Here is a 25,177-nt window from a genome sequence, read left to right on the forward strand (position 1 = left end):
ACTGACCCTTGCATAGTTGAAAATCCATGCATAACTTTTAACTCCCTCAGAACTGAACTACTAACAACCTACTGCTGACTAGAAGTCTTAACCAGTAACATAAGTAGTCAATTAACACATATTTTTTACATTATATGTATCATGTACTATATTCTTATAATAAAGTAAATCTTAAGAAATGTTAATGTTAAGAAAATTGTGAGAAAATACATTTATAGTACTATAGTGTATTGAAAACAATCCACACAGAAGTAAATCCACGCAGTTCACACCCATGCTGCTCAAGGGTCAATTGTATATATAATTTTGTACATATCACATACATTTCATATGCATAAATTATACATATAAAATAAGAAATTACCGGATTTAAGCTGTTCAAAAGGTTGGGATTAGTAAAATAGATAAAGGAATCTTTACCACTGCCGAGATCTTCAGCTTTTTCTTTTTTGCTACTACATGCTTCAGAGACATAATATATTCCTTCCAGAAATCTCAAATGGGAAGGAAAAGGTATCATGTAACAGAGGTTCCCACCTCTTATCTCCTTGAGGGAAAACAATCTTTCTCCTTTCCATTAAAAAATTTTCTACTTCTAGGAATACAAAAAAAAAAACCCACAAAAAAACAAATGACAAGGACAAGAACACTGCAACCAGCACAAACACATACCAGTAAGCTTCTTTTAAAAATGATATTGGGGCACCTGGGTGGCTCACGTCATGATCTCAGGGTAATGGAGCCTGCTTAAGGTTCTCTCTCTGTCCCCCAACCTCACTCTGTTGTGTACTCTCATAAAATAAAATAAAATAAAATAAAACCTTATTCATTACCGTGTTTCCTAGAAATCCTGTCACAATCCCTGGCACATAGTTAGGAACCAACACATTCTAAAAAAACGTGAGGAGTAGGTTTGAAGGAGAGGGAAGTCTCTTCACTTGGGAGTCAGAAGAAAAAGGAGTATAGGTATTGAGACAGCTACTTTTGAAGTCCCACACCTAATTCAGTGATCCTATACATAATAAATAACCTCAATGTCTTGAGTAAAAAAGGAGAGAAATCCATTTATGAAAATAAGAGGAGGCAAGAGGGCTTAAAGATAGAGAAAAGAAAACCATAAATGGAGGCTATGGAAATACAAAAGAGGTAATCAAAAGTGTTATGGTCCAAGTCCAAGCAGACCTTGATCAAAGAAAAGGTTAGATACACTTACTTCTGTACCTTCTTTTAACCCACCCACATATCAGGAAAAGCATAGAAAGGAGACCATGTGGGTGATCTAGAAATGAAGGTCAGGGCACTAGCCTCGGTGAAGTCAGACACCAATGAGAATTTACTGTGAAACAAAATGGGTGAACACGTGGCTAGCATCTCTGTGAAAAGGTTTCTACAAAAGGTAATTTTCATATGGCTTAACAGAACAACAGCTTAGTATAAAACATTTTTTTTTCAGGTTAGTATTTATCCTTAGCAATTACACTATCAGTTTCTTATATGGCAGTGTTCAAAACAAGACAATGTCAATTAGCAGTTTGACAATCAATTCTCCCAACAAGACAGAAACACAAGTTCCTCAAGCAGCCATGAAGACATGCTCTAGTCCAGAGAGGAAACATGAGAATATCAGGAAGGATAAAGACAGTTCAGTGTTGATGACCAAATCAACCAAACGCAGTGTTAAGACTAGGATATGGCATTAACTGGGATACAGGCATCAGGCTAATGAATAGGACATGAGTCATGAGTTCATTAAACAAAGGGTATCGGCCAGCTGTCAGACTGTAAGCATTTCTTATCAGAGTCACTTAATTAAGAGGAGAAATTTTACTTAAGATAAGGTTTTGACAAAATTTTACACTGAAGTACAGTATCTCTGAATTTCTGAAAAAGTTTTCTTTTTCTAAGTCTTACTAAAATATTCTAGAGCTGTATGGTTCAGCTCTACCATTCTCCCAAATCAATACAAGAATATCTAGTTATATTTAAATCCAGACTTATTAAGTACAGTGGTATACAAGGTATTCTTTCAAGCTGATAATAAAAGTCCTTGACCTCAGGTAATTTTAAAGCGGAGCAGTGCTTCTTTGGATATAGGGGGGAAGGCAGGTAGTTAATGGAGGAGAGGTTGTGTACATGATGAATTACATAAAACACAAGGTTCAGAGTAATAAAAGTTAAAAATGACACACATACAGTACCTCAGAAGAATAAATGTGAGCGAGCAGTTCTGGCATGTTTCAAAATTGGCATTTAAGAACAGGTTACAGAAACATGTGACATACATAGTGGGGGAGGGAAGGATTAGTCAATGGTAAGTTCAGTTCGAAGAAATACGAGCAAAGACCGGAAGTGAGAAACTGCATGATGATTTCAGGGTACACTCAGCTATTTGATCTGAGTAGGGTTAACCGTGTGTGTTAAGAAATGGTCTGGTTAAACAGGAAAAGCTTTATGCATTTCATCTTTAAATGTTTTTTGACACACATAGATTAAATATGCAGATTAGTGAAATTTTATTATTTATTGTTTATTTTATTTATTATTTCATTATTCCTGTGCCCATTAGCGTTTATGGCATCCCTGTTTACTGGTACTTATCTATTTTCTTATGATTCTGTCAATTATTAGGTACATATAATTTAAAATGGCTATTTTCCTTTTGAACGGAATGTTCTACTTTTATAAAGTCCTGTTTTTCAGATTAGTAATGCTTTTTTGCTTTAGAAGCTACATTGCTATGAGGTTATATCTGTTAAAACAAAAGAGAAATGGTAAAGGAAGAATTAAAGCAGGATGCTGCTCCACTGAACTGTACCCTGTATGTACCTCAACACAGCTTTTTTTTTTTTTAAACAAACAAAACAAAACAAATTATATCAAGTGCATTTCTAATTACTTATTTAGATTGCCTCTCCTATTAGACTGGGCTCGTCCAGGGCAAAAGTCCACATCATTGATTTTTGAATTCTCAAAGCCAGGGCTTGGCACATGGCAGATACTCACTAAATGTTTTTTTTAAAGTAATGCTGACTGAACAAACGGTAAAGGACAACCAGATCAGAGAATCTTAAGTACTTATTATTTTCTTCTGTAGGAGATTAAATGATAATACTTTATGTAGTATCATATTTAAGGGACAGTTAATTCCTAGGAAATAAAATAGTCAAATACTAGAAAATAAAAACAGAAAATTACTCTAAAAGCCACAAAAGTATTTAAACCATGCATAATCCAACATGAGCTTATGGAAATTGTATTAAAATTCTCACAACCCATTAAAAGTAGAGAATTTCCACTACTTAGGGTTATGAATACGGCTTTAAGATAAAACAGTTGAACTGCTTTACCTATACTTCACATTTTATACATAGTTTTTACCTGTATATTTGAAGTTAAGAAATAAATAAATGATGAGATGAGAACAGAAAAATACTCTTGGGATCTACTCACTTTTTTCTAAAGTCTACATTTATAATGTCTATGGATCCTTTATGACATTCCAGAAAAAAAAAAGATAATTTTCTTAAGCTGAACTTGCTTTGCTTCTCTAAATATATATTTTTAAATAAAGGTCAAGAAAATAATGAGACAGTATAATTTTGGATCTTCACATACAAGGAGGGCCCATTATCTTTCAATTTTTCTGGACTCAATTATGTTTCCTAAAATTCATGTTCTTGAAAAATCATAATATTTACTGAATTAAGCCATACTCTAATACTACAATAGTAATGGTAATTATTTTGTCCCTCTCTTCCAGATCTAGTATTATTACTTTATCGTAAAGAGATTTGATAATACCAAGAAAAATAAGGTGACAGGTTGTCTATAAGTCAGTTAAAAAAAGAATTTAAAAATCAATTTCCTGATAACCACAACTAAAGTATTAAAGGAACAAAGGTTAACAGCATAAAGAGGCAGAAACAGCATTACAAATACCTCAAGAAAAACACAGCCCAAGTAACAATCTAAGGCAAGGAAACCTGAAATCAACTATCTTGCTCAAGAAAACCTTCAGTAGTTCCCCTTTACTCAGAGGACACAATTTAAATCCATCAGTTTGGCATTTAATATCTTCCCCAATCTTGCCCAAACTTACCTTTCCATTTTTATTTCCTCTCAACCATCCCCGACTGCAGCCAAGACAGACCATTCACCTTCTATAACCTATACTCACAGGTTCTTTCCTTCTCCAGAATGTTCTTTCATCCATGTCTACCAAGTGAATGAATCAAATCTATTCTCTAGGCTCTAGCTCAGACTCCGCTGGACCCTTTCTTGTGTTGTCTTTACCTGTTTCATGACCTACTTTCTTCCTCACAACTTTCCCAACTTCTCCAGTCCAGCCATTCCTTATTCTTTTGAACTTCTCAAGCATTTATTATTATGTTTTTCATTAGACACGTCATTATTTGCTCTTGTTCTCTCAGATAAATATATACAAATGAAAAGTCACTAGCTTTTGGAGACAAAAGTACTCATTCCATAAATATGGACAAGTCTTAGTAATAACCCAGTGTAAATCATCTTACTATAAATAATTCATGACAGTTTCCCCAAGTTAAATTAACAAGCTGTTTCATTTCTACACTCAGTTACTATATGCTTCAAAGACAAATTATAATGGCAGACTTGCCATAGTATCAATTAAAAAAACCAGAATCTCTTCCAAATACACTTTCAATATATGCAGTTCTTTGTACATCCATTATACCTCAATAAAACTTAAAAAAATATACTTCAATAAAACTTAAAAAAATATACTTCAATAAAACTTAAAAAAAATCCCATCCAAACAGTTTTTGGATCAAATACTGTGTTGTGGACAATTATACTGAAGACTGTGTTACTTGGTATTATAACCCATACAAGAGTTGGCTTGAGGGGCGCCTGGGTGGCTCAGTGGGTTAAGCCTCTGCCTTTGGCTCAGGTCATGATCTCAGGGTCCTGGGATAGACCCCACATTGGGCTCTCTGCTCAGCATGGAACCTGCTTCCCCTCTCTCTCTGTCTACCTCTCTGCCTCATTGTGATTTCTTTCTCTGTCAAATAAATATATAAAATCTTAAAAAAAAAAAAAGTTGGCTTGAGTTTCTGGCTAATGGAAATATCATGAGGCAACAGTTATGTTGGGATACAGATAAATTCCTAATTTTCCAGCCATTTCTTAACTATTTCTTAATTATGTGCCACTGGTGGTAAAGAGTGATAAACCAAATGACCAAATGTGAATGGCCCAGTATAAGACCCTCCAAGAATAATTAGTGTATATCACTTGCTTTATATTGAGTCATATGTGTTTGCTTTCATCTTAAAGACATTTATACAATTAGCAAACAAAAAAATCTTTACAAACATGGATGGGCATCTCTGACACTTGTGTAAAAATACAGTCTTTTACAAGTGCCTGACTTACAAAGGACCATATGTACAGATATTCTCAAATCTTACTGACCCCCAAATATATAAAAATCAATAGTACCATATACTTTCTTCTGTAACCTAGCCTCAGGATATGAAAGAACTTCTTCCACACCCCTGCCATTAATTCTCCCAGTTCTCAGGTCTGAAGAACATCTTCCTTAATCTCTCCTCTACTCTCATCCAACTTCAAGGGAGATATTACCCAGAGGCTCAGTTTTGCTCACTGCTTCCATCCTGAGACCACCCTACTTCTAGAAATTTATTTCCCTTTACTTCCCCATACTCTTTCCTCCTAAGAGCCTGTCCAACATGTGTGTTATGAAATATTCCACCTCTATCATTACTTTAAGGAGAAAGATGGTACTAGCTCATCAAATAAAATTATTTCTCTCCAATTTTAACTTGGAACTCATTGTCCCACTAAAACAATGATAATGGGTTTTGGGTCACAGAGTAACACCAGCATTCTGCTTGAATAATATAAATGTGCTTGACCTTGAAGTTGCTGAAAACATTACTTCCAGGCACTTTTCTTGGAGATTCTGATCTAGTAGGTAGCAAATGTGTATTTAAATACTCCAGGTTAATGTCAGTAGGATGGCCATGTAATTTATTGTTCAAATCAGGGCACTTCAAAGTGAAAGAGGGCACTTTTATAATTATGCCACAACAAAGCAATTCAATTAATGGTTAACTGGGACTGTCCTCCTAGGCAAAGTGGTGACTCTCCTATATATATCAGGTAAGTTTGGAAAAACAGATGAAACAGTATCTCTCCAATTCTCCAACAGGACATAGAACTAACTAGGACCTTAAATGTGTTCATATATACACTGGCATTTTAAGTGGAACACAGAGCCTAAATACTGAGTAATTGTAGAGTGCATAAAAGCTACACAAACGTTTAGATATCAAGGTCTACATAAAATCAACATTAACCAATAATAAGTACATGAAAAGATGTTCAACATTTTAATCATTAGTGAAATGGCGATCAGAACCACAACAAGATCTAACTGCACACCCAAGAAAATTAAAGACTGACAATGACAGCACTGGGGAATATGGGGAGACTGCCAGCCCTTTACACTGCTGCTGGGAATGCAGCTACTCTGGAAAACGGTTTATCATTTCTTCAGATGGCTAAACATGGAGTTACTGCATGACCCAGCAATTTTACTCCTAGGTATATACCAAAGGGAAATGAAAACATATATCCACACAAAACTTACACAAGAATTTTCACAGGAGCATTATTAGTAATTGCCAAGAAATAGAAACAACTCAAATGGTCCTCAACTGATGGATTAAAAAATTGTGGTATATCCATACAGTGGTGTATTATTCAAACACAAAAAAGGAAAGAAGCACTGATTCATGCTACAATATAGATGATTCTTAAAGACTACGCTTAAGTGAAAAATAGTCACAAAAAATGGCATACTGTATGATTTCATGGATATAAGATATCTGGAAGAGGCAAATCTATAAAGACTAAAAGTAGGTTAGTGGTTCTCTAGGTCTGTTTTTAAGATGAAAGCAAACACATTTGACTCAGTATAAAGCAAGTGATATGCACTACTTATTTGTGGAGGGTCTTACACTGGGCCATTCACATTTCGTTGATCACCCTATACCACCAATCACATATAATTAAGAAATTAGTTAAGAAATAGCCGGAAAGTTAGGAATTCATCTGCATCCCAACCTAACTCTTGCCTCATCATATTTCCTTTAGCCAGAAACTCAAGCCAACTCTTGTATGGGCTATAATGTACGATGTACACTAACTGTGAAATTTCTTAATTAGCCCACTCTGAGTAGCTCAGGTTCAGTTATAAAGTAGTCATAAATACTAGCATTTGAGTCAAGAGGGAAGGTCCTCTAAGTACAATAAGTAATTAGTTTTAAGTAAGTAACACTATAACTTACAGATGAATAAAGTATGGAGTTTGACTGTAGTATGACAAGCTAACTATCTTTAAATATTCTCCAATAAATTTGCCTCCATTAAGTTCTGGGGCTACAAAAAAGCATATTAATTGACCTGATTAATTTCTTTATACTTGGTACAGTATAAAGTTGGACTTGCAGTTTAGAGAAGTGTGATGAAGTCTTGGCTGGGCCATTAATTTAGTGTCTTTGAAGCATAGGATGCCAGGTGAAGAGCTGTGAGAGAAATGAGATCAAGACAAGAATGCTTGTATTCTTTTTTAATTAAAGATTTAATTTATTTGAGAGAGAGCAAGAGAGAGCACAAGTAGGGGGAAGGGCAGAGGGAGAGGAAGAAGCAGACTCCACGCTGAGCAGAAAACCCCTAAACATAGGGCTCCATCACAGGACCTGGGACCATGATCTGAGCCGAAGGCAGACACTTACTTGACTGAGCCACCCAGGTGCCCCTAGAATGCCTATATTCTTTATGACAGGATTTTATGATAGGATACATAAAAGCTATTCAATTACCTAACCACCAAGTTTCACTGGGTTTTCTGTTGTGCATTTAGAAAGTTAAACCCTATGTGATCCTTGATACTACATATATTTAATTAAAAAAGACCACTGATTGAGACTCTTGTCCTTTCTTTTTTTTTTTTTTAAAGATTTCATTTGTAAGTAATCTCTACATCAACTGTGGGGCTCAAACTTACAATCCCAAGATCAAGAATGGCATGCTCCAGTAACTGAGCTGGCCAGGTGCCCCCTGCTCCTCCTTTATCATAGCTCATGCATCCCGTCCTATCTTTAAGTAAATGCGACCAAAGACAAGGGGAAAGAAGAGAACAAGTAAGTGGAGGAGAAATGAAGACAAGGAAACGGAAGCTACATTTATAATATGGAAGACATTTAAAATATGGAAATTTTGACTCTAATGGATTTCCACTAAGTCATGAGCTTCTTGAGGTTATGTCTTCAAAGACAGAAGCAATTTATTTAGTAGTCATTTCTGTGATCTTAGTGGAACTTTCACAAACAAGAACATCAATTATCCCTTATCCGAGTACCAGCATTTCTTTAAGCATTTTCACAAATGGCACATAAACCAAGAGAAAATGACATGAGAAAAAATGAATAAGTCCTTTCTAAAATTAAAGTATAGGTGTTAAATGCCAATAAAGTCCAAGTACACACAAGCAGTATTTAACATTTATAAATCAATCCTCTTAAAACTTTTGCCTATTTTATTATTGGGTATTCCGTTTCAGTGGTAAGGTAAATGCTACTGAAATGCTGTGTAGCATCTGCATGTAGTTTTCAGAAAGGCCACAAAATAAATTTCCTACGCCACAAACACAGCCTGAAAACTAGACTACAAAAGACACTACTCTCTTTTTGTTTTAATTTAATTTCAAAATTAGCAGTCATTAGCCATAACACTAACACTCACAAAAAGCCATGGAATGTGTACACTGGAACATTACACCAGAATAACCCTTTTGTGTAATGTAACATGGCAACCAGAAAATTTCATTCTTAATTTAACACAGAAATTAACAAAACTTTAAAGGTAGAAAGGACCCTCTAGGTCATGATCTTAAAATCTACAATTACTAGTAGAATTGACAATCTTTATTAGAAAAAGAAAAATACACAGTACTCCTGCATGGTAGACACAAAATATAACTCAAAAGGTCATGCCTCTCTAGATTAAGGGTGATTAATATAAAAGTTAATATCAAATAAGGGGCACCTGGGTGGTTCAGTGGGTTAAAGCCTCCGCCTTCGGCTCTCATCATGATCCCAGGGTCCTGGGATGGAGCCCCACATTGGGCTCTCTGCTTAGCAGGGAGCCTGCTTTCTCCTCTCTCTCCCCCTCTCTGCCTGCTTCTCTGCCTGCTTGTGATCTCTGTCAAATAAATAAATAAAATCTTAAAAAAAAAGTTAATGTCAAATTAATATATTCTTTAAAAAAACATCTACTTCTAAAATTCAATGACTTTGTGCTGAAATGCTAACTTCTAGGAAAGAATTTAAACACCCAATTACCTAAAATCAGTCAATGGACTAGGAAACAGGTTAATCCTAAAATTTCAATAAAAATGTTCAAAACTTTAAAAAAATGGGGTGACTTTATGGGGTTCCTGGCTGGCTCAATCAGTAGAGCATGTGACTCTTCATCTTGGGTTTGTGAGTTTAAGCCCCATGCCGGGTGTTAGAGATTATTTTTTTTTAAAAATGGGATGATTTTAAATAATCTTCCTACTTCCTCTTTGTATAGCAAGAAATAAAAAACCATGCCAATATTCTCAGCTAAGTTGCGACTTCATTTTGTATTAACAAAAACTCAAGATTTAGGAAATGAAAGGAAGAAAGAAATAAACAAATGGATTTTTGTGCTGTATGCTGCATGTTAGCAGGTGTTTCTCATTTGAATATTTAAAACTTATTCTCCAATACTCTTGCAAGTCAAAGAGTTTTTTATTTATGATAAAAAGCAGAAACAGCACATAGGTGGCAATCGACAGAATAGAAAAACGAATGGCATATTTATACAACAAAATACTATTCTGTAGTAAAAGAGCAACTATTCACACATGCAACAACATGGATAAATGTGAAAAACATGCTGAGTTAAAAAAAGAAGCCTTACACAAAAGAGCACATATTGTATGATTCCATTTATGAAAGTCCCTAGCACAGGAAAATATATGATGAAAAAGAATCAAAACTTTTGGTTGTTGTTTATTAGCGTGATGGTAATGTTCTATACCTTGACACAAGTCTATGTATACAAAATTCACTGAATTGTAAGTTCCTGATTTATGCATTTTCTGAATGTGTATTTACCCGTAAAAACATAATCAAATACTGAACTCTAGTTAATTACATGCATGCCAAAGTGTTCAGGACTGACGTATACTGATTCCTGAATTTATTTTGAAATGTGTCAAAAAAATGAGATGGATTGATATATAGTAAAGCAAACAGAGCAAAATGTTAATAACTGTAAAAATGAGTCATCTACCAAATTTGGTATGTGCTTGGAAAATTTCAGCAGATTTCTCGAAAGTAACACAGATGCTAGAAGACAGCCGTGACGTACTAGTACAATGGGCAAATGACTGAAGTTAGCACTTTATGCCCTCCAGCAGGTGTGATGGCAGAATAAAGACTTCAGGTGTCTCAAATCAGAAAAGACTTACTTCTCAAGCAACCTTTTTAAGGAAAATATCTTGGGCTATAATCTAGCAAAAAGGGTATAAAAACCAAGAGAGAGGATGGATCCACAGAAGCCAGCAAACAGTTGACTCAACCTCAAATGGCAGAAGGGAAGTCCCAGGATGAGGGCAAAAACCATAAATGACTCTTAATCTCACAAAACAAACTGGGGGTTGCTGGGGGGAGGTGGGATTGGGAGAGGGGGAGGGGGCTATGGACATTGGGGAGGGGAGGCGAACCATAAGAGACTATGGACTCTGAAAAACAACCTGAGGGTTTTGAAGGGTCAGGGGTGGGAGGCTGGGGGAACAGGTGGTGGATAATAGGGAGGGCACGTTTTGCATGGAGCACTGGGTGTTGTGCAAAAACAATGAATACTGTTATGCTGAAAAAAATAAATAAAATGGGAAAAAAAAAAACAAAAACCAAGAATTGAAGAGAAAATCCCTTAGGTAAAGAGGTCTCCATGAAACAGAGACTGAAAAACTTTGAGGATATGCTGATGGTACATTATTGCTTGTCAATCAGAAAAAAAAGACAATTAGAAACTCCAGGATACATTTTTTTTTTTTTAAGATTTTTTATTTATTTGTCAGAGAGAGAGGGTATACACAAGCAGGCAGAGAGGCAGGCAGAGAGAGAGGAGGAAGCAGGCTCCCTGCCGAGCAAGGAGCCCGATGCGGGACTCGATCCCAGGACCCCAGGATCATGACCTGAGCCGAAGGCAGTGGCTTAACCAACTGAGCCACCCAGGCGTCCCTCCAGGATACATTTTTAAAAATTACAGAAAATCCATGCTTCCAGTGTAAGAAAACAATGTGACATGACTCTGATAAACCAATGGGAGCATAAAGAAGAATGCATTTGATTTTTGGTGCTAAGAACATTCTAGCTCTCTTCAAGAAACTTCTGAATCCATGTAGTAAAAGTGGATAAGGGAATGATAATCAATTACAGATCCACTGTACTATTTGATTTTTATGTGCAGTGTACTGTTTTGATTTTTTAAAAAGCTTTCAAAAAGTACAAACTTTTGGGAGGGAGACAAACCATAAGAGACTCAATCTCAGAAAACAAACTGAGGGTTGCTGGGGGGTGGGGGTACTGGGATACGGTGGTGGGTTATAGATATTGGGGAGGGTATGTGCTATGGCGAGTGCTGTGAATTGTGTAAGACTGGTGATTCACAGACCCATACCCCTGAAGCAAAAAATACACGATATGTTAATTTAAAAAAAAGTACAAACTTTCCAAAACGTTCATTTTAAAGCTCATTTAAGGAAGCTTTAAACTGATTCAGTTTTTATCCCAGTCAAAAAGTAAAACAATCTGTTGCATTTATTAAATAACACAAAATATCTTTAAATTTTTTTCCTTTTTTAATGAAATATTTCTGACTTCAAAAGACACACAGGTTTGCAAAATCACCTGAGTTTAAAAACAAAACAAAACAATTCTGAACATATTTTTCAGGTCAACTTATCAAAATGATTTAAAATTTGTTTTTAAAACTTTCCTTCAAAACACTTCTTTCCTGTGATTATACCACCTTGTTTAATATAAAAACCTAAAACCGGAAGTGGTATCATTATGGTCTAGCTTCCTGGTTCTATGACAAGATCTAATGCACTTTGAGGACTAGATGGAGTCCCTCAGTCAGTAATAATATGGAATTTAACCTGGTTAAGTCTAAGGAGGGTGCTAAATACCCAGGGGCAAGTGAAATGGGGAGACACATACCTACTGGGGACATTTATGGGGTTACTTTTCCTTTCCCCTCCCTTATTTGGACAAGTAGGCCAAGCAGGAGGGTCTTATACCTGGGCAGGTGAAGTCTCCCATCCTTACCCACACCTTAGTTTCTACTCTCTGGGGGCACTACTCTTTTCCCGGGTTTTTTTTTGACATGGATATTGATCCACCTTTATGATTATGATTAACATTTCAATTATGGTCTCCTTCAACTAGATCTTCTCTCCTCCTATGCCTTTCCTCCATACATCAAAAAAAAAAAAAAAGATATATATATATATATATATATATATAAAATGCGTGTATGTAATGTAATATGGCAACCAGAAAATGTACAAATATAAACATACAAATCTCACTGATATGTACACATCTGTATATATGTATATATCTCTATGACTATAAACCTGAAGATGCTGAAACAAAGAAATATAAAGTACAGACAAGAAGTCCCTTCGAAATGTACTCCCGCCACAAGAACAGTTCAAGCAAAGGCTAAATGACTGCCTGATTTCTCTGTCCTATCAGATTTCCACCACAGCTCACTTGGAAGGCAGAAGCCAGGCAGTTCTCTTCCCTTGTTCTCATTCTAATATACCCTGGAAGAAGAAAGGAAGTGAAAAGCAGACAACTTTAGGACAAGCTGCCCAGGTGACTGCCACTGGACTGATCCTTGAGAACTACTGAGGTTGGACCAGATGAATTCTCACATTCCTACACAAAGATGGCCATACTGCTCTACGTAAATGCAGCTACTTTTAAGAAAAACTATTGAATCTTTTGGTTTAGCACTAAAAAGACAAGAAATCCTTGATAAGTGAAGATGAAAGATTTGGGCTTAGACTTTATAAATGTCCCTTAAAATCCAGTACATTTAGGATTAAGAGGCTCTACAGTGGAGATGATTTGTTTGGCTCAAAATATGTACAGCTAACAGCTGCAGAGCTCAAAGTGCTCTTAATATACTTCTTCCTTGGGGCGCCTGGGTGGCTCAGTGGGTTAAAGCCTCTCCCTTTGGCACAGGTCATGATCACAGGGTTCTGGGATCAAGCCCCGCATCCGGCTCCCTGCTGAGCAGGGAGCCTGCTTCCTCCTCTCTCTCTGCCTGCTTCTCTGTGATCTCCGTCTGTCAAATAAATAAATAAAATCTTAAAAAAAATGTACTTCTTCCTTTAAACTCTGTCTTCAGGACATCACTGCTGAACATCAGTAACAAGTATAAGTTCCATCTCCATCTCCTCCATTTCATGGCCTTTGTACTTTGTACCTTCTACATGGAATGTTCTTCCCTTACGAATCTCATAGCTTGTTCCCTTACTTCATTCAAGAGTTTGCTCAAATATCAAGAGGTCTTCCCTGGTCACCCTGTCTTAAAGAGACACTATTATTTCGTTCTGTCAATCCTTAAGCTCTCAAACTGCTTTTGCTTTCACTGCAATAATTTCTACATTTCTATCTGACATTATATTTTATATATATTTCATTTCTTTGTCTCACCCACAAGAAAATGAGATCTAGGAGGGCAAGGGCATTATCTGTTTTGCAAAACCAGTAGAGGGTCCAAAGTAAGTTTTCAAAAAATACTTGCTGAATGAATCTACACTTTCCATGTCCTATAAAAAATCATTTCACTTTATTTAGCTTTTCAGAGAAATGCAAAGTTATACCTACTACTCTAATGATATAGAGTTTAAGTGGCAAGAGTTGGGTTTTTTGTTTTATCTTTTTAGAACATCATGTATGATTTGGTCAAGCATTATAGAATCATTAAAGATTTGGGGTCATTTATACTTCAATTTTATTAATTATAACAGGGAAAATACATGTTAAAGAACCACTCTTTAATTTAAGGCAGAGGGTTTTTTTTTTGTAGTTTCCTTCATTCTACATTAGTAGCAGGACTGGAGTGAGGGACAAATGGTCTTAAAGGAGGCATCAATTTTACTCCCTCATTTCTGATAAATTTTTTTACTTTTTTTGTGGACCCTTCTCTTTCCTTCTCAACATGATTTGTAGCTAAAAGGAATAATAAAAGACTATATGAATAACCACTACAATGAACCAAATTTACATAAAGGTTACAACCACTCTGTGGTATGTAAATATTCAGTGGAAAAAAATTAGCTAATCCCATACAATAGACAGAGGTGGACAAGTATAAATGAAACAGAACAAGAATCAATTCTTTGGTGGTTTCTGTATATCCCAAACTTTACATATATGATCTTGTTCCCTCCCTTCAAAGTATGGTGTCATTATCTCGATTATACAGATGAAGAAACAGATGGAAAGGCTAAGTTACTTGCTCAAAAATCACATCAGTTGTTGAGTGGCAGACTTGTGATATTTAATCAAATCTTTGAGTTTCCAAACATATTGCTTTCCACTGGAGAAGCTGTTTTCAAAGTGTGGTTCAAGGACCACTGCCGATCAAGATTCTTTCAAAGGGTCCATGAGGTCCCTTACTTTTCTTCTGAATATTTATTTGTATGTGGCCAAATTGTCTTCTTATTTCAACCAAAATCAAATGTCCAAGCAGAGTGAATGCATAAAAACCAGCTATCTTCTGATAAGTCAGATATTAAGAAGAACTGTAAACATAAAACAATCCCATTCTTGCTATTTTTAAATTCTGCAGTCATTTTCATAAAAATGTAGTATTTATATTAACATGCAATGAGTTTATTATTCTTTTTAAATGAATCATTACATGTTAAAGAAATTCTCTCATATAATACTGTTGAATATGGTAATACTTCCCAAATTGCAAAACTGACCTACGTGTTTGACACAATCTCTATCAGGGACGCCTGGGTGGCTCAGTTGGTTAAGCGGCTGCCTTCGGCTCAGGTCATGATCCCACCTGGGATAGAGTCCCACATTGGGCTCCTTGCTCAGCGGGGAGCCTGCTTCTCCCTCTGCCACTCTGTCTGCCTGTGCACTTGCTCTTTCTCTCTCTAACTGACAAATAAATACACAAAATGTTTAAAAAGAAAAAAAAAATTCAAGCTGGCTTTCTGGCAAGCTGATCTTAAACTACATAAAGAAATCAAAGGGACTCAGAATAGCCAAAACAATCCTGAAAAAGAGCAAAGTTGGAGGTCTCACAAGCCCCAATTTTAAAACTTGTTACAAAGTTACATAATCAAACAGTGTGGTACTACCGGTCTAGTGACAGACCTATAAATCAATGTAATAGAATTTAGAGTTGAGAAATAACCTCTTACATTTATGGTCCACAAAAGAGCCAAGACAATTCAATAGGGAAAGAACAGTGTTTTCAACAAATGGTGTGGAGATAAAAATGATATCCTGATGTAAAAAAATGAATTTGGACCTCCTACCTCATACCATACACAAAAATTAACCCCAAATGGATCTAGGTCATCTGTATCACAAAGAAGTATCCTCCCCAAGTTGGTGGTCTACACTTTTAGTTTTGACCTCTTTACATTACTCTCCAATTGGTTTAGAACATTTAGTACTTTTGTATTAAAAAAAAGTGTAGGGTCATACAGTAATTAGAGTAATTTAACAAGCACTTATATCACTTTCTTTCCCCAAATGATTTCTTATTTGCTGGTTCTGTATGTCTTTACAAGAAGATAACATCTTTTATTTTATCTTACAGATAATCAATAGGTTTAATATATAAATATCTGGTCAAATAATGAATGTATCACCTCTTGATAAAAATCCTTCTTTTTTTTTTTTTTGTTTTTTTTGTTTTTTTTGTTTTTTTTTTTGATAAAAATCCTTCTATTGCAACTGGAAAATGGAACAATATAGATAACTAATGTCAGATTCTTTTTAGTTTATACAAGAAAAGGTTGAAAAGTGAAAGGGCAGCAAGCCTTTATAAAAGGAGAATGATGAAAGAATTGGCATTTAGGGGAAACAAGGCTTATAAAATGAAAACAGAAATTGCACCTTGGATATGTTTGATGTAGAGCTATTTTTGTTGTGTTTCAGATGCAGGTGAACTTGGTAAAACTAACACAAATGAACAATATAAAATGTATGATGGTATATTGAAGGTATTTGCTTAAAATTATACTTTTCAATACTATACAGGAACATATATATAAGTATCAGAGTTTTTATGCTTAACTTTCTATTTTTCAAATAATTATACATTCATAGGCAGTTGCAAAAATAGTATAGAAAGCTCCCATGTACTCGTCACTCAATTTCCCCCAATGACAATGTAAATATAGTTCAGCATCAAAAGCAGGGATTGGCATTGATATACGACCTTATTCAGAGTTTGCCAGTTTTACACATACCCATTTGTCTGTTTTTCTTTTCCTTTTTCTTAGAGAGCAAGAGAAAGTGCTCATGCACAAGTGCTCATGCGTGAATGGGGTGGAGAAGCAGAGGGAGAATCTTAAGGAGGTTCCATGCCCAGTGCAGAGCCTGACTCGAGGCTCCATCTTACCACCCTGAGTTCATGACCTGAGCCAAAATCTAGAGGCAGACACTTAATCAAAAGAGCCACCTAAGAGCCCCATTTGTCTGTGTTTCTATGCAATGTAGATTTAGGGAACCACCATACAATCAAGATACAGAAACGTTCCAGTACTACAAAGATCCCTCATACTACCCCTCTCTAGTTACAACCATCCTGCTTTCTCAAATCCCATCTCTAATGCCTGGAAACCACTAATCTGTGCTCTAGCTCATAATTTGCCATTTTGAGAATGTTATATAAATGAGACCACAGGGTTCTCCCATTTTAAAATTGGTTTTTTTTTTTCATTTGGTGTATTACTTTAAGATCCACATAAGTTGCTTTATCAATGTTTTCTTCCTTTTTATTGCTGCATAGTAGTCCATGGTATGGATACAGAATGGTTTAAACATTCGCTCAAGGAAGGGATTTGGGCTGTTTCCAGCAAAAAGATACTATTTTTTAAACATAGCAATTCTGTAATAAGCATCTGTCCCAAGAGCACTTTAAAAATGAGGGCCTTGTGTTCATTTAAGTCCTTGCTTTGCATACATTTACAGTTTTATCCCCACAACATTAGACCTCTCTTTTGTAATTCCATAGCTTCTCCCTCTACTGAGAAGCAAGGCATCAAGGTAAATCTGCAGTTAAACTTCCAACTCAAGACTTTAAGGTGATATACCGGTTATGGAATTTCTTTCAAGCAGAAGAAAGGTTAGTGAAGTTAACTGTACAACTAGCTCACAAAACTAATTTTTGTATCATTGATAAATCTAAAGTTGGGAGAAGTCAAATCATAGTACTTTAAACTCTTTGGCAAGACGATATCAAATTACACCCTCCAAGAAGAAAGGTCAAGAACAACAACATATGTAACACTTTCCATACTTAATTTCTTTTTGAGAGAAAGTACTTTTAGGGAGTTATAGATGAAAACACTAGTCAAGCTCGCAATAAGAATAATCATTTAAACATGCTATATGGTTTAGTATTTATGAAATAAGAAGGCCCAAGAGAAGTGGGCTTACAGGTAGAAATTGTTTTTTTTTTCTTTTTAAAGTTACAAATCTACAATTCAGAAGACAAAGAGAAAAACAAAGATCATAAGTACAGGCTTTCAAAACCATGGGGGGAAAATTTAAGTTAATGGGCACATGTAGAGACTAAGAAGGTAAGAAGAGGTAAAATTTTCAAGGATAAAATATGAGAGAACACCAAACTTTTGGAAAATAAGACACAGAACTAGATTCAAGCCAGGATTAAATAACTCATCTCTTGTTTCAACCACCACCCAATGACTAATTGAATTAAATTCTGGAAAAGATACACATGCTTACATCCTAACAGGTACAAACAAATTTGCTTAATTTATATAACGTATCCTTATTTGGAAAGCAAAGTTAACTTAATAAAATTTTGTTTGATTTTATGATTTGATTCTTTGCACATGTCTGTATCACTAATAAACATTATGAGACTTCACAGGATCAGATGCAAGACTATTTTACCTTTTTAAGAAAATATTCTATTACACTAAGACAAAACTGACAGGCTCCTTATGTATCTTAGTTATCTTAAATTATAAATAATAAGTTATCATCAATGCATACAGGTGTGACTACAAAGAAATAGAGTCTATGATTTGGAGCTACAAGAGCCATTTGAAAAACTGACTGCTATCTGTAACCACAACTCTGACACACAGACTGTCAGAGTATTTACAAAAGATCATGGAAGTGTTAATAGTGAAGTTTTCTAATTCAAATAGCAACAATGTATTATAAACCCATCAAGTCTTAAGTGCTTATTACTGTAACATTTTCAAGAAGGGAGAAAATAAAATCTTTATCAACTCTCAGGGTTTCTCTGTTTCTACAGAATTAAAAATTAACATTAACTTAAATGTGCATAATTAGGTATGCTAAAGTGCCAGTACTAGAAAATCTCTTTTATTATTCGGAAAGGCCCGGCAGTGCATTTTTTCTGCATAATTTTTGAAAAAGTTTATTTCAATTTTATAAAATATTCTGCTGCTGCCACGTAACGCTCCCCAAAAGAGCATCCAATTGTACTAGGTTCATTCACCATTCAACATAAGGTACAGCTGCCTTGAACCCTGGCCAGGCCTTACTGTCAGGAGACTTTGTAATAAAACTTTTCATGTTAAACTTTAATTTGTCTACTAGGACAAACTGAAAAGACACTATTATGTGTGAAGACCAATACATTTTCCAAAGTGCCTGAAAAAAGAAAGGAACAGTGTGTCTGGGATGTTGTTTCATAGAAAAGAAAAACTCAAGTACTGATATATACTGAGAATTAAAAACAGCAACAAAACTGCAGTCGGCCTATGGCCATTATGAATTCAAATGACTCACTTAATCTTAACTCTGTATTAAAGAGTTGCCTGTCAGTATCCTGATAGCACAGTAAATATGGATTGCAAACAATATAAACCTTGAAACACCTATCAGCTAACTAAAATTCAAAAGATTTTACAATAATTTATCATTACAACAATTTACTTTTATTCCAATTTCCTTTTATTCCAAATAATTCATCTGAAATATATTTTAAACAAAGGGATTTTAACACAAAAATTAAAAAATCTTCTATAAAATCAACAACTCTTCAGTATCTGATTTCCAGTTTGTCACATACCTTTTACTTTGAAAATGGCTAGCGGTAAACTGCAGGAATTTAAGTCCCTATATAAATGAAAACTCCCATAGTACTCCTCTACCATAAAAAAGCAAGTTCTGAGGCTGCAACATGTGCATGTAAATAAACTCATTCTCTTAAGATGCATTAAGTTAATATTTAATAATGCATACTATGCATTAAACACAATAGTAGGAGCTTTATACACTTCATCTCTAATCCTCACAACTCTAAGTGTTAAGTGCTATCATCCCAATTTTATACCTGAGACTGAGGCTCACAGTGTAATAAGACAATGTAAAATAATGTAAATAAGACAATGTAAGCTAATAAGACAATGTAAAAGCCTCCTATTCATCAGCCTTTTCTGTATATAAAGTATATGAGATCTGAAAATATCAATTCTATATCAACCAACAAGTTTTAGAAAATGCTGATACATGAAAAAATATATATATATATGTACATATCAGTGCTTTGTAGGGAGCTGAGCAAACTTAACTTTCAGGGTTATGTTTCTTTTTTTTTTTTTTTTAAGCACACACTGACATTTCTTCCAGATCCTGAATCTAGGATCTATGTAATTCTGTATGCAAGTGTATGAGCTATGGAAATATGTAAGATCATTAAGGCAACAGGGTCTCCTTAGACCCTGAAGAAATGGTCTAACACATAGTCAAACTGATTATTTCTTCAGAACCCAAGTTTGCACCAGTAACAAGTTAAGCCTCAGAAGTGGGCCTAAAACTTTACCTTTGATATGGTCATGTTTACTACAAAGTACAGAATCCATTATTTAAGGACATACCTATGCCAAAACAAAACAAAAAACAAAAACAAAAACAAAAAACCCAAAATCCAACCCCACAAGGTGTGAAAAGATGAGCACCTAATCACTGTGTGAGGAAAAAACATTCGTTCTCAAATATGCCAAATTTTATTAAGTTGAGGTATGTCCAGCTACTCTAGGTACACTGGTAACCGACTATATTAAATATTACATAGATCTTACTCTTTCAAATATTACAATTCAGTTAGCTTCCAGTTAGACTTTAACCACCTTCTAATTACTCAAAAGTTCTTGTAATCAATGACATCTAAGCTAATAGCAAAGGGTTTTTTCAGAATTACAATTATGCAAACTACAACCATGGATACTTAGATCTATATACACTTATTTCCTGGGACATCATATAAGAAAAATCATCTGCTATTTACTAAGCCTTACTTTTACTTAACTTGCTATCCAGGACAATTACACACCGGACAAGATAGCCTCAACAATTTGTTCCTACATAAAAGAAAGCTCAAAAAGAGAGGCACTCTCCTCTGCACCTAGTAACAAAAAAAAAGAGAACAAAAAAAACTTCAAAACACAGGTTTGAGCCTAAGGCTCAACCATAAGACGTGTAAATCTGACCCCTGGGGTCCGTGGCACTGACAGTCATTCAACTTTCTTTTCAATAATCCCATTGTACTTTTTCTGGTACAACAGGCAAGATATGCCTACATTTCACCAACCGGTTGGAACGCCTTATTTCCTTTCTAAAAATTCTCCCGGGGCAATGCGGGGGGCCGAGGCGTGGGGTGGGCCGGGGAGCCCGAGGCACCGGCGCCAGCCACCCGAGAGAGCAGAACCACGCACGGCACCCGCTCCTGGCAGGCCTGCTGTGGCTGGTTCCCGAGTCCCTGGGGCTGCAAAAGCAGCAAGCAGCAGCCATGGCAGGGACTCGGGAACCTTTCCCCTGCCTCCTCCGCTAGGCCTCGAGGGGTTTGCTTTTCACATGGCCCCCGGGTGGGGGCGGTGGGCACAAGGTAGTGGATGCAGCTGCAGCGGCTGCGGCGGGCCAGGCGAGCCGGGCTCCCTCGGAAGCCGACCTCCCGGCGGGCTGGCAGCAGCAGCACCTCAGCGGGGGCCTGGCTGGAGCGCCGATGGTTCGGCGGGGAAGGCCACCTTCTCATACACATCTTTCCCCTGCCTGCCTCCTTCTCCGTTAGCGCTACCGGTTGGCGGGCGGGGGAGGGGAGCGAGGCGCGTTATTCCCGGGGAGCTGGAGGGGGGGAGGGGAGGGCATCTCTTACCCGCGTTACTGAGGAGGAGGAGGAGGAGGCGGCGGCTGGAGCGCGGCGCGGCGGGGCGACGGCGGGGCTGGGTGGGTGCAAGTAAGAGTCTTACGAAAGGGAATTAACCCCATCACCAGCCCGGACACCGGCTCCAGCGGCAGCCGCGGCTGGCAGAATCCCGCCCCTTCCCACCACGCACTAGCCCCGCCTCTTCGTTTTCTTTGAGGGTCAGTTCACAAATCATAGGTTATACATCCTCCGAGTGACATGAGGATCATCCAATCAGACCTGAACAAACTGCCTTCTCTCCACCCCTTTATCTCCTCCTGGGCCGCGGCAGAGCGGTGCCAAGTCTTCCTCCACCCTCAAGGGAAAAAGAACCAATCGGTTATAAGTAACCGCCCTTGAACGACGCAAAGGACAACCAATGGGAAAACTAACAGGACAGCCATTTTGCCCACTTGTAAAAAAGGCACCTTTTCCCACGAGTTGGGAACCTGAGGTGGAGGAGTTCTGTGGAGTTTTTAATGACCTGGAAATATTGGAAAGACAACCATACTTCTTCAGGGGTTATTTATAGAGCTTTCTTGGAGTTAATGAACATTTTTAATTCTCCATGTGGCGGGAAGTGAGGAATGCTGCTTAAGGGCTTGGCTCCTCCCTTTAGCGGTAACGGGTTCTAAGCCGAACACCTGGTTTCTCCAGCTTCAGCGGGGGAAGGCGGGGTTATTGCTCGGTTCGGCCTGCAGGGGACTACATTTCCCAATCTGCTTTGCCCCAGCCTCTGTCCTTGCCCACTTTTTCTTCCTGTGGGGCCTGACGGGAATTGTAGTTCCTGTGAGATACCCATGGCACTTCGTTGGCCAATGAGAGAGAAAAGACTTAAATGATTTGCAGTTTGGGGCGGGGAACCGGTTGCAAGTGTGTGGCGAATCATTTTCGCCACCCTAACAGAAGACGGAGGCATAAAAGAGAGGGGTAGTCAGAGAAGAGTTTTCTCAGAACGCCGCATGGGTTTTAGATTGCTGGTATTTGAACTCTTACTTTCAGAGTGTCCCGTTGAAGTCACTTCCGCCTTGGGGCGGACGCAAGCCAAATCTGTGGCGGGAGTTGGAGATTCTGCAGCGAATACACCAGGTGTGGCTTTCGGAGTGGCGTGGCGGGCAAGTCAGTTTCTGGAGAGAGAGAAAGAGAGAGAGAGAGAAAGAGAGAAAGTCGAACGGCGTGTAATTGTGTTTTAAGAAAGAGTGGGTGAAATGGGATGGCGGTAGTTCCGAAGTCCGGGATGCCATTCTCCACCCCCAGTCTTCTATCCGAGAGTCCCATTTTTCTTATCTTTTGACTTGCTATTAGATTGCACCCATGTATTTGTGGAAGGTGTCTTTAATGTTTTTAGCCGCTTTGGTCCTTGGAGTATGGCTTCAGGTTATCTGTTTGACTAAAAATAGGCTTAGAAGTTCTGAACTAACAACTCCCTCGTATACAAACACACTATTAAAGACTGGTTGGAAGGAGGTAAGCTACGGAAGGGTACAGGATTAGTACTCAAAAATGGTCCATAATCAGTCCTTTTTTTTTTTTTTTTGTTCAGTAAAGCATCAGTGTTGTGGGACCAATAGTCAAAGAATTATCTTTTTTTAGTAATTTTTTATTTTAACTAAAGTTTTTCAACATATATAGTATTAGTTTCAGGTGTACGATATAGCTCTCTTGTTTTCTTAATGCAGTTGGGATTTTCAGTATAATTTTGCAGTGTAGTTTTTGTTTTTGTTGTGTCCTGAGTTCTTCAAGTTAAGGAATAGTAAATATGGCCATCATTTTATTGAGTGTTTCCTCAGCCAGGAATGATATTAAGTGCTTTAAGTACATTGTTTTTTGGCGGGGGGTGGGGTGGGGTGGGCAATCTGCAAGTATTGTTATGTGACATTTAGTTGAAGAAATTGGTGTTCAAGTGACGTTCATGAAGACTTTAAGGCCTTGATCAGTAAATTTTGGAGCTGAGATTCATATCCAAATCTGTCTTATTTCTGATCTGTTAATCACTACTCATCTTGCCTCTCAAATATTTATTAATTCCCCGATATGTGCTATAGACACATAAGGAGAGAGAAATGTAAAATTCCATTCTAGAAATCTGGAACAAATGGTGGCAGTCACTAGTTCTGATGTATCCTCTGTCATTTGAATAGTATGTACTCATTGTATTTAAAAACAAGAAAAATATGAAAAAGGTCATCTGTAATACTGTTATCCAGAGATAATACCATTAAATTTGGGTGAATATCCTTACAGACCTATTATAGATATAGACATTTGCATGAATGCTATCATACTACCTTTTTTGTGAACTTTTTTTTTTTTAAATTCAACAATGGGCTGTGGATATGACTGGATATATATTAATATCATTTTAAAATTAACATTTTTGATTGCTCTCTGGTATTTTGTTGTATGTCTCTAACAATCAAGTCCTACTTGATGGATATTTACATTATTTTTTTTATGAACTTTGTGGTAAAAAACAAAATTTATAATCTTAACCATTTTTAAGTGTATAATACAGTAGTGTCAACTGTATGTACCTTGTCATTAAACAGATATATGGAACTTTTTCATCTTGTAAAACTGAAACTATACTTTTTGTACAACTCCTCTTTTTCCCTTCCCACAACCCTTGGAATCTACCATTCTACTTTTTTTTAAAAGTTCAACCACTTGAGGTATCTTGTATTGGAGGACTCATGCAGTATTGGTCCTTCTTTGACTGGCTTATTTGACTTACCATTGTATCCTCAAGGTTCAACAGTATTGTAGCGTATGACTAGATTTCCTTTTTCAAAGCTGAGTAATATTCCTGTGTGTGTGTGTGTATTATATTTTATTTATCCGTTCCTCTGCCAATAGACATTTAGATTGCTTCTATCTCTTAGCTATTGTGAATAATGCTGCAGCCAACATGGGTGTGCACATATGTCTTCAAGATCCTATGTTCATTTCTTTTGGATATATGCCCAGAAGTGGGATTGTTGGGTCAGTTATTAACTTTTAAAAAGAATGCTCTTGTGAAAAAATCTTTATATGCTTTTTTGATTATCCTGTAAATCTGACTTTTTAGAATTAGGTTATTTAACCACAATTACTTTATAATTCCTGAATTGCTCTTCAGAAAGGTTGTGCCCATTTTCTTTCTTACTAACAGTGTTTGAGAGCACCCACTTCCCATCTTTTATTCCATCCAATCTGATTGCAAAAAGTCATTCTTCATTTTGTTTGTAATTGAATTCTGTTGATGTTAAGGATTTTTTGTATGTGTAGTGTCCATTGTTTAATCTCTTTTAAGTAGCTTGTTATTGGTTATGATAATCTCTTAATAATTTTAAAGGAATTACTTCTTAGGTTTTCTGACTCTCGTGTATTTTGTAAGCCTTGACTCCCATTTTGAAATTTGTCTTTTTAACTTTGAATGCTATTTTTCCATGAAATAATTCTAATTATTTTACTTTTGAAACTGTCTTTTTCTTTTATAGTTTCTAGTTTATTTGTGATACTTGGAAAAGCATTTGCGATGCTTATAAATTAGATAATAAAAATATGTATATATAATTTAAAATTTGTTCTTACATTTAATTTTACAATTTATACGTACTTGATTTTGCTTGGACTCTTT

The 25,177-nt window shown here is 36.5% G+C and overlaps 2 protein-coding genes across 13 annotated transcripts in view; one reads left to right on the top strand and one right to left on the bottom strand.

Moving 5' to 3' along the window:
• R3HDM1 (R3H domain containing 1) overlaps positions 1–21,685 on the bottom strand; it is a 208,406-nt gene extending 186,721 nt beyond the window's left edge. For all 9 annotated transcript variants that reach the window (XM_046019038.1, XM_046019035.1, XM_046019032.1 and 6 more), the window contains exon 1: positions 21,529–21,685. The gene's annotated coding sequence lies outside the window, so the exon portion shown is untranslated. The remainder of the gene's footprint in view (positions 1–21,528) is intronic.
• A 758-nt stretch (positions 21,686–22,443) lies between these two features.
• ZRANB3 (zinc finger RANBP2-type containing 3) overlaps positions 22,444–25,177 on the top strand; it is a 317,775-nt gene continuing 315,041 nt past the window's right edge. For all 4 annotated transcript variants that reach the window (XM_046019609.1, XM_046019610.1, XM_046019612.1 and 1 more), the window contains exon 1: positions 22,444–22,647. The gene's annotated coding sequence lies outside the window, so the exon portion shown is untranslated. The remainder of the gene's footprint in view (positions 22,648–25,177) is intronic.

This window comes from Meles meles, chromosome 9 (assembly GCF_922984935.1).
Source record: "Meles meles chromosome 9, mMelMel3.1 paternal haplotype, whole genome shotgun sequence".
In the NCBI taxonomy this organism is placed as follows: Eukaryota; Metazoa; Chordata; class Mammalia; order Carnivora; family Mustelidae; genus Meles; species Meles meles.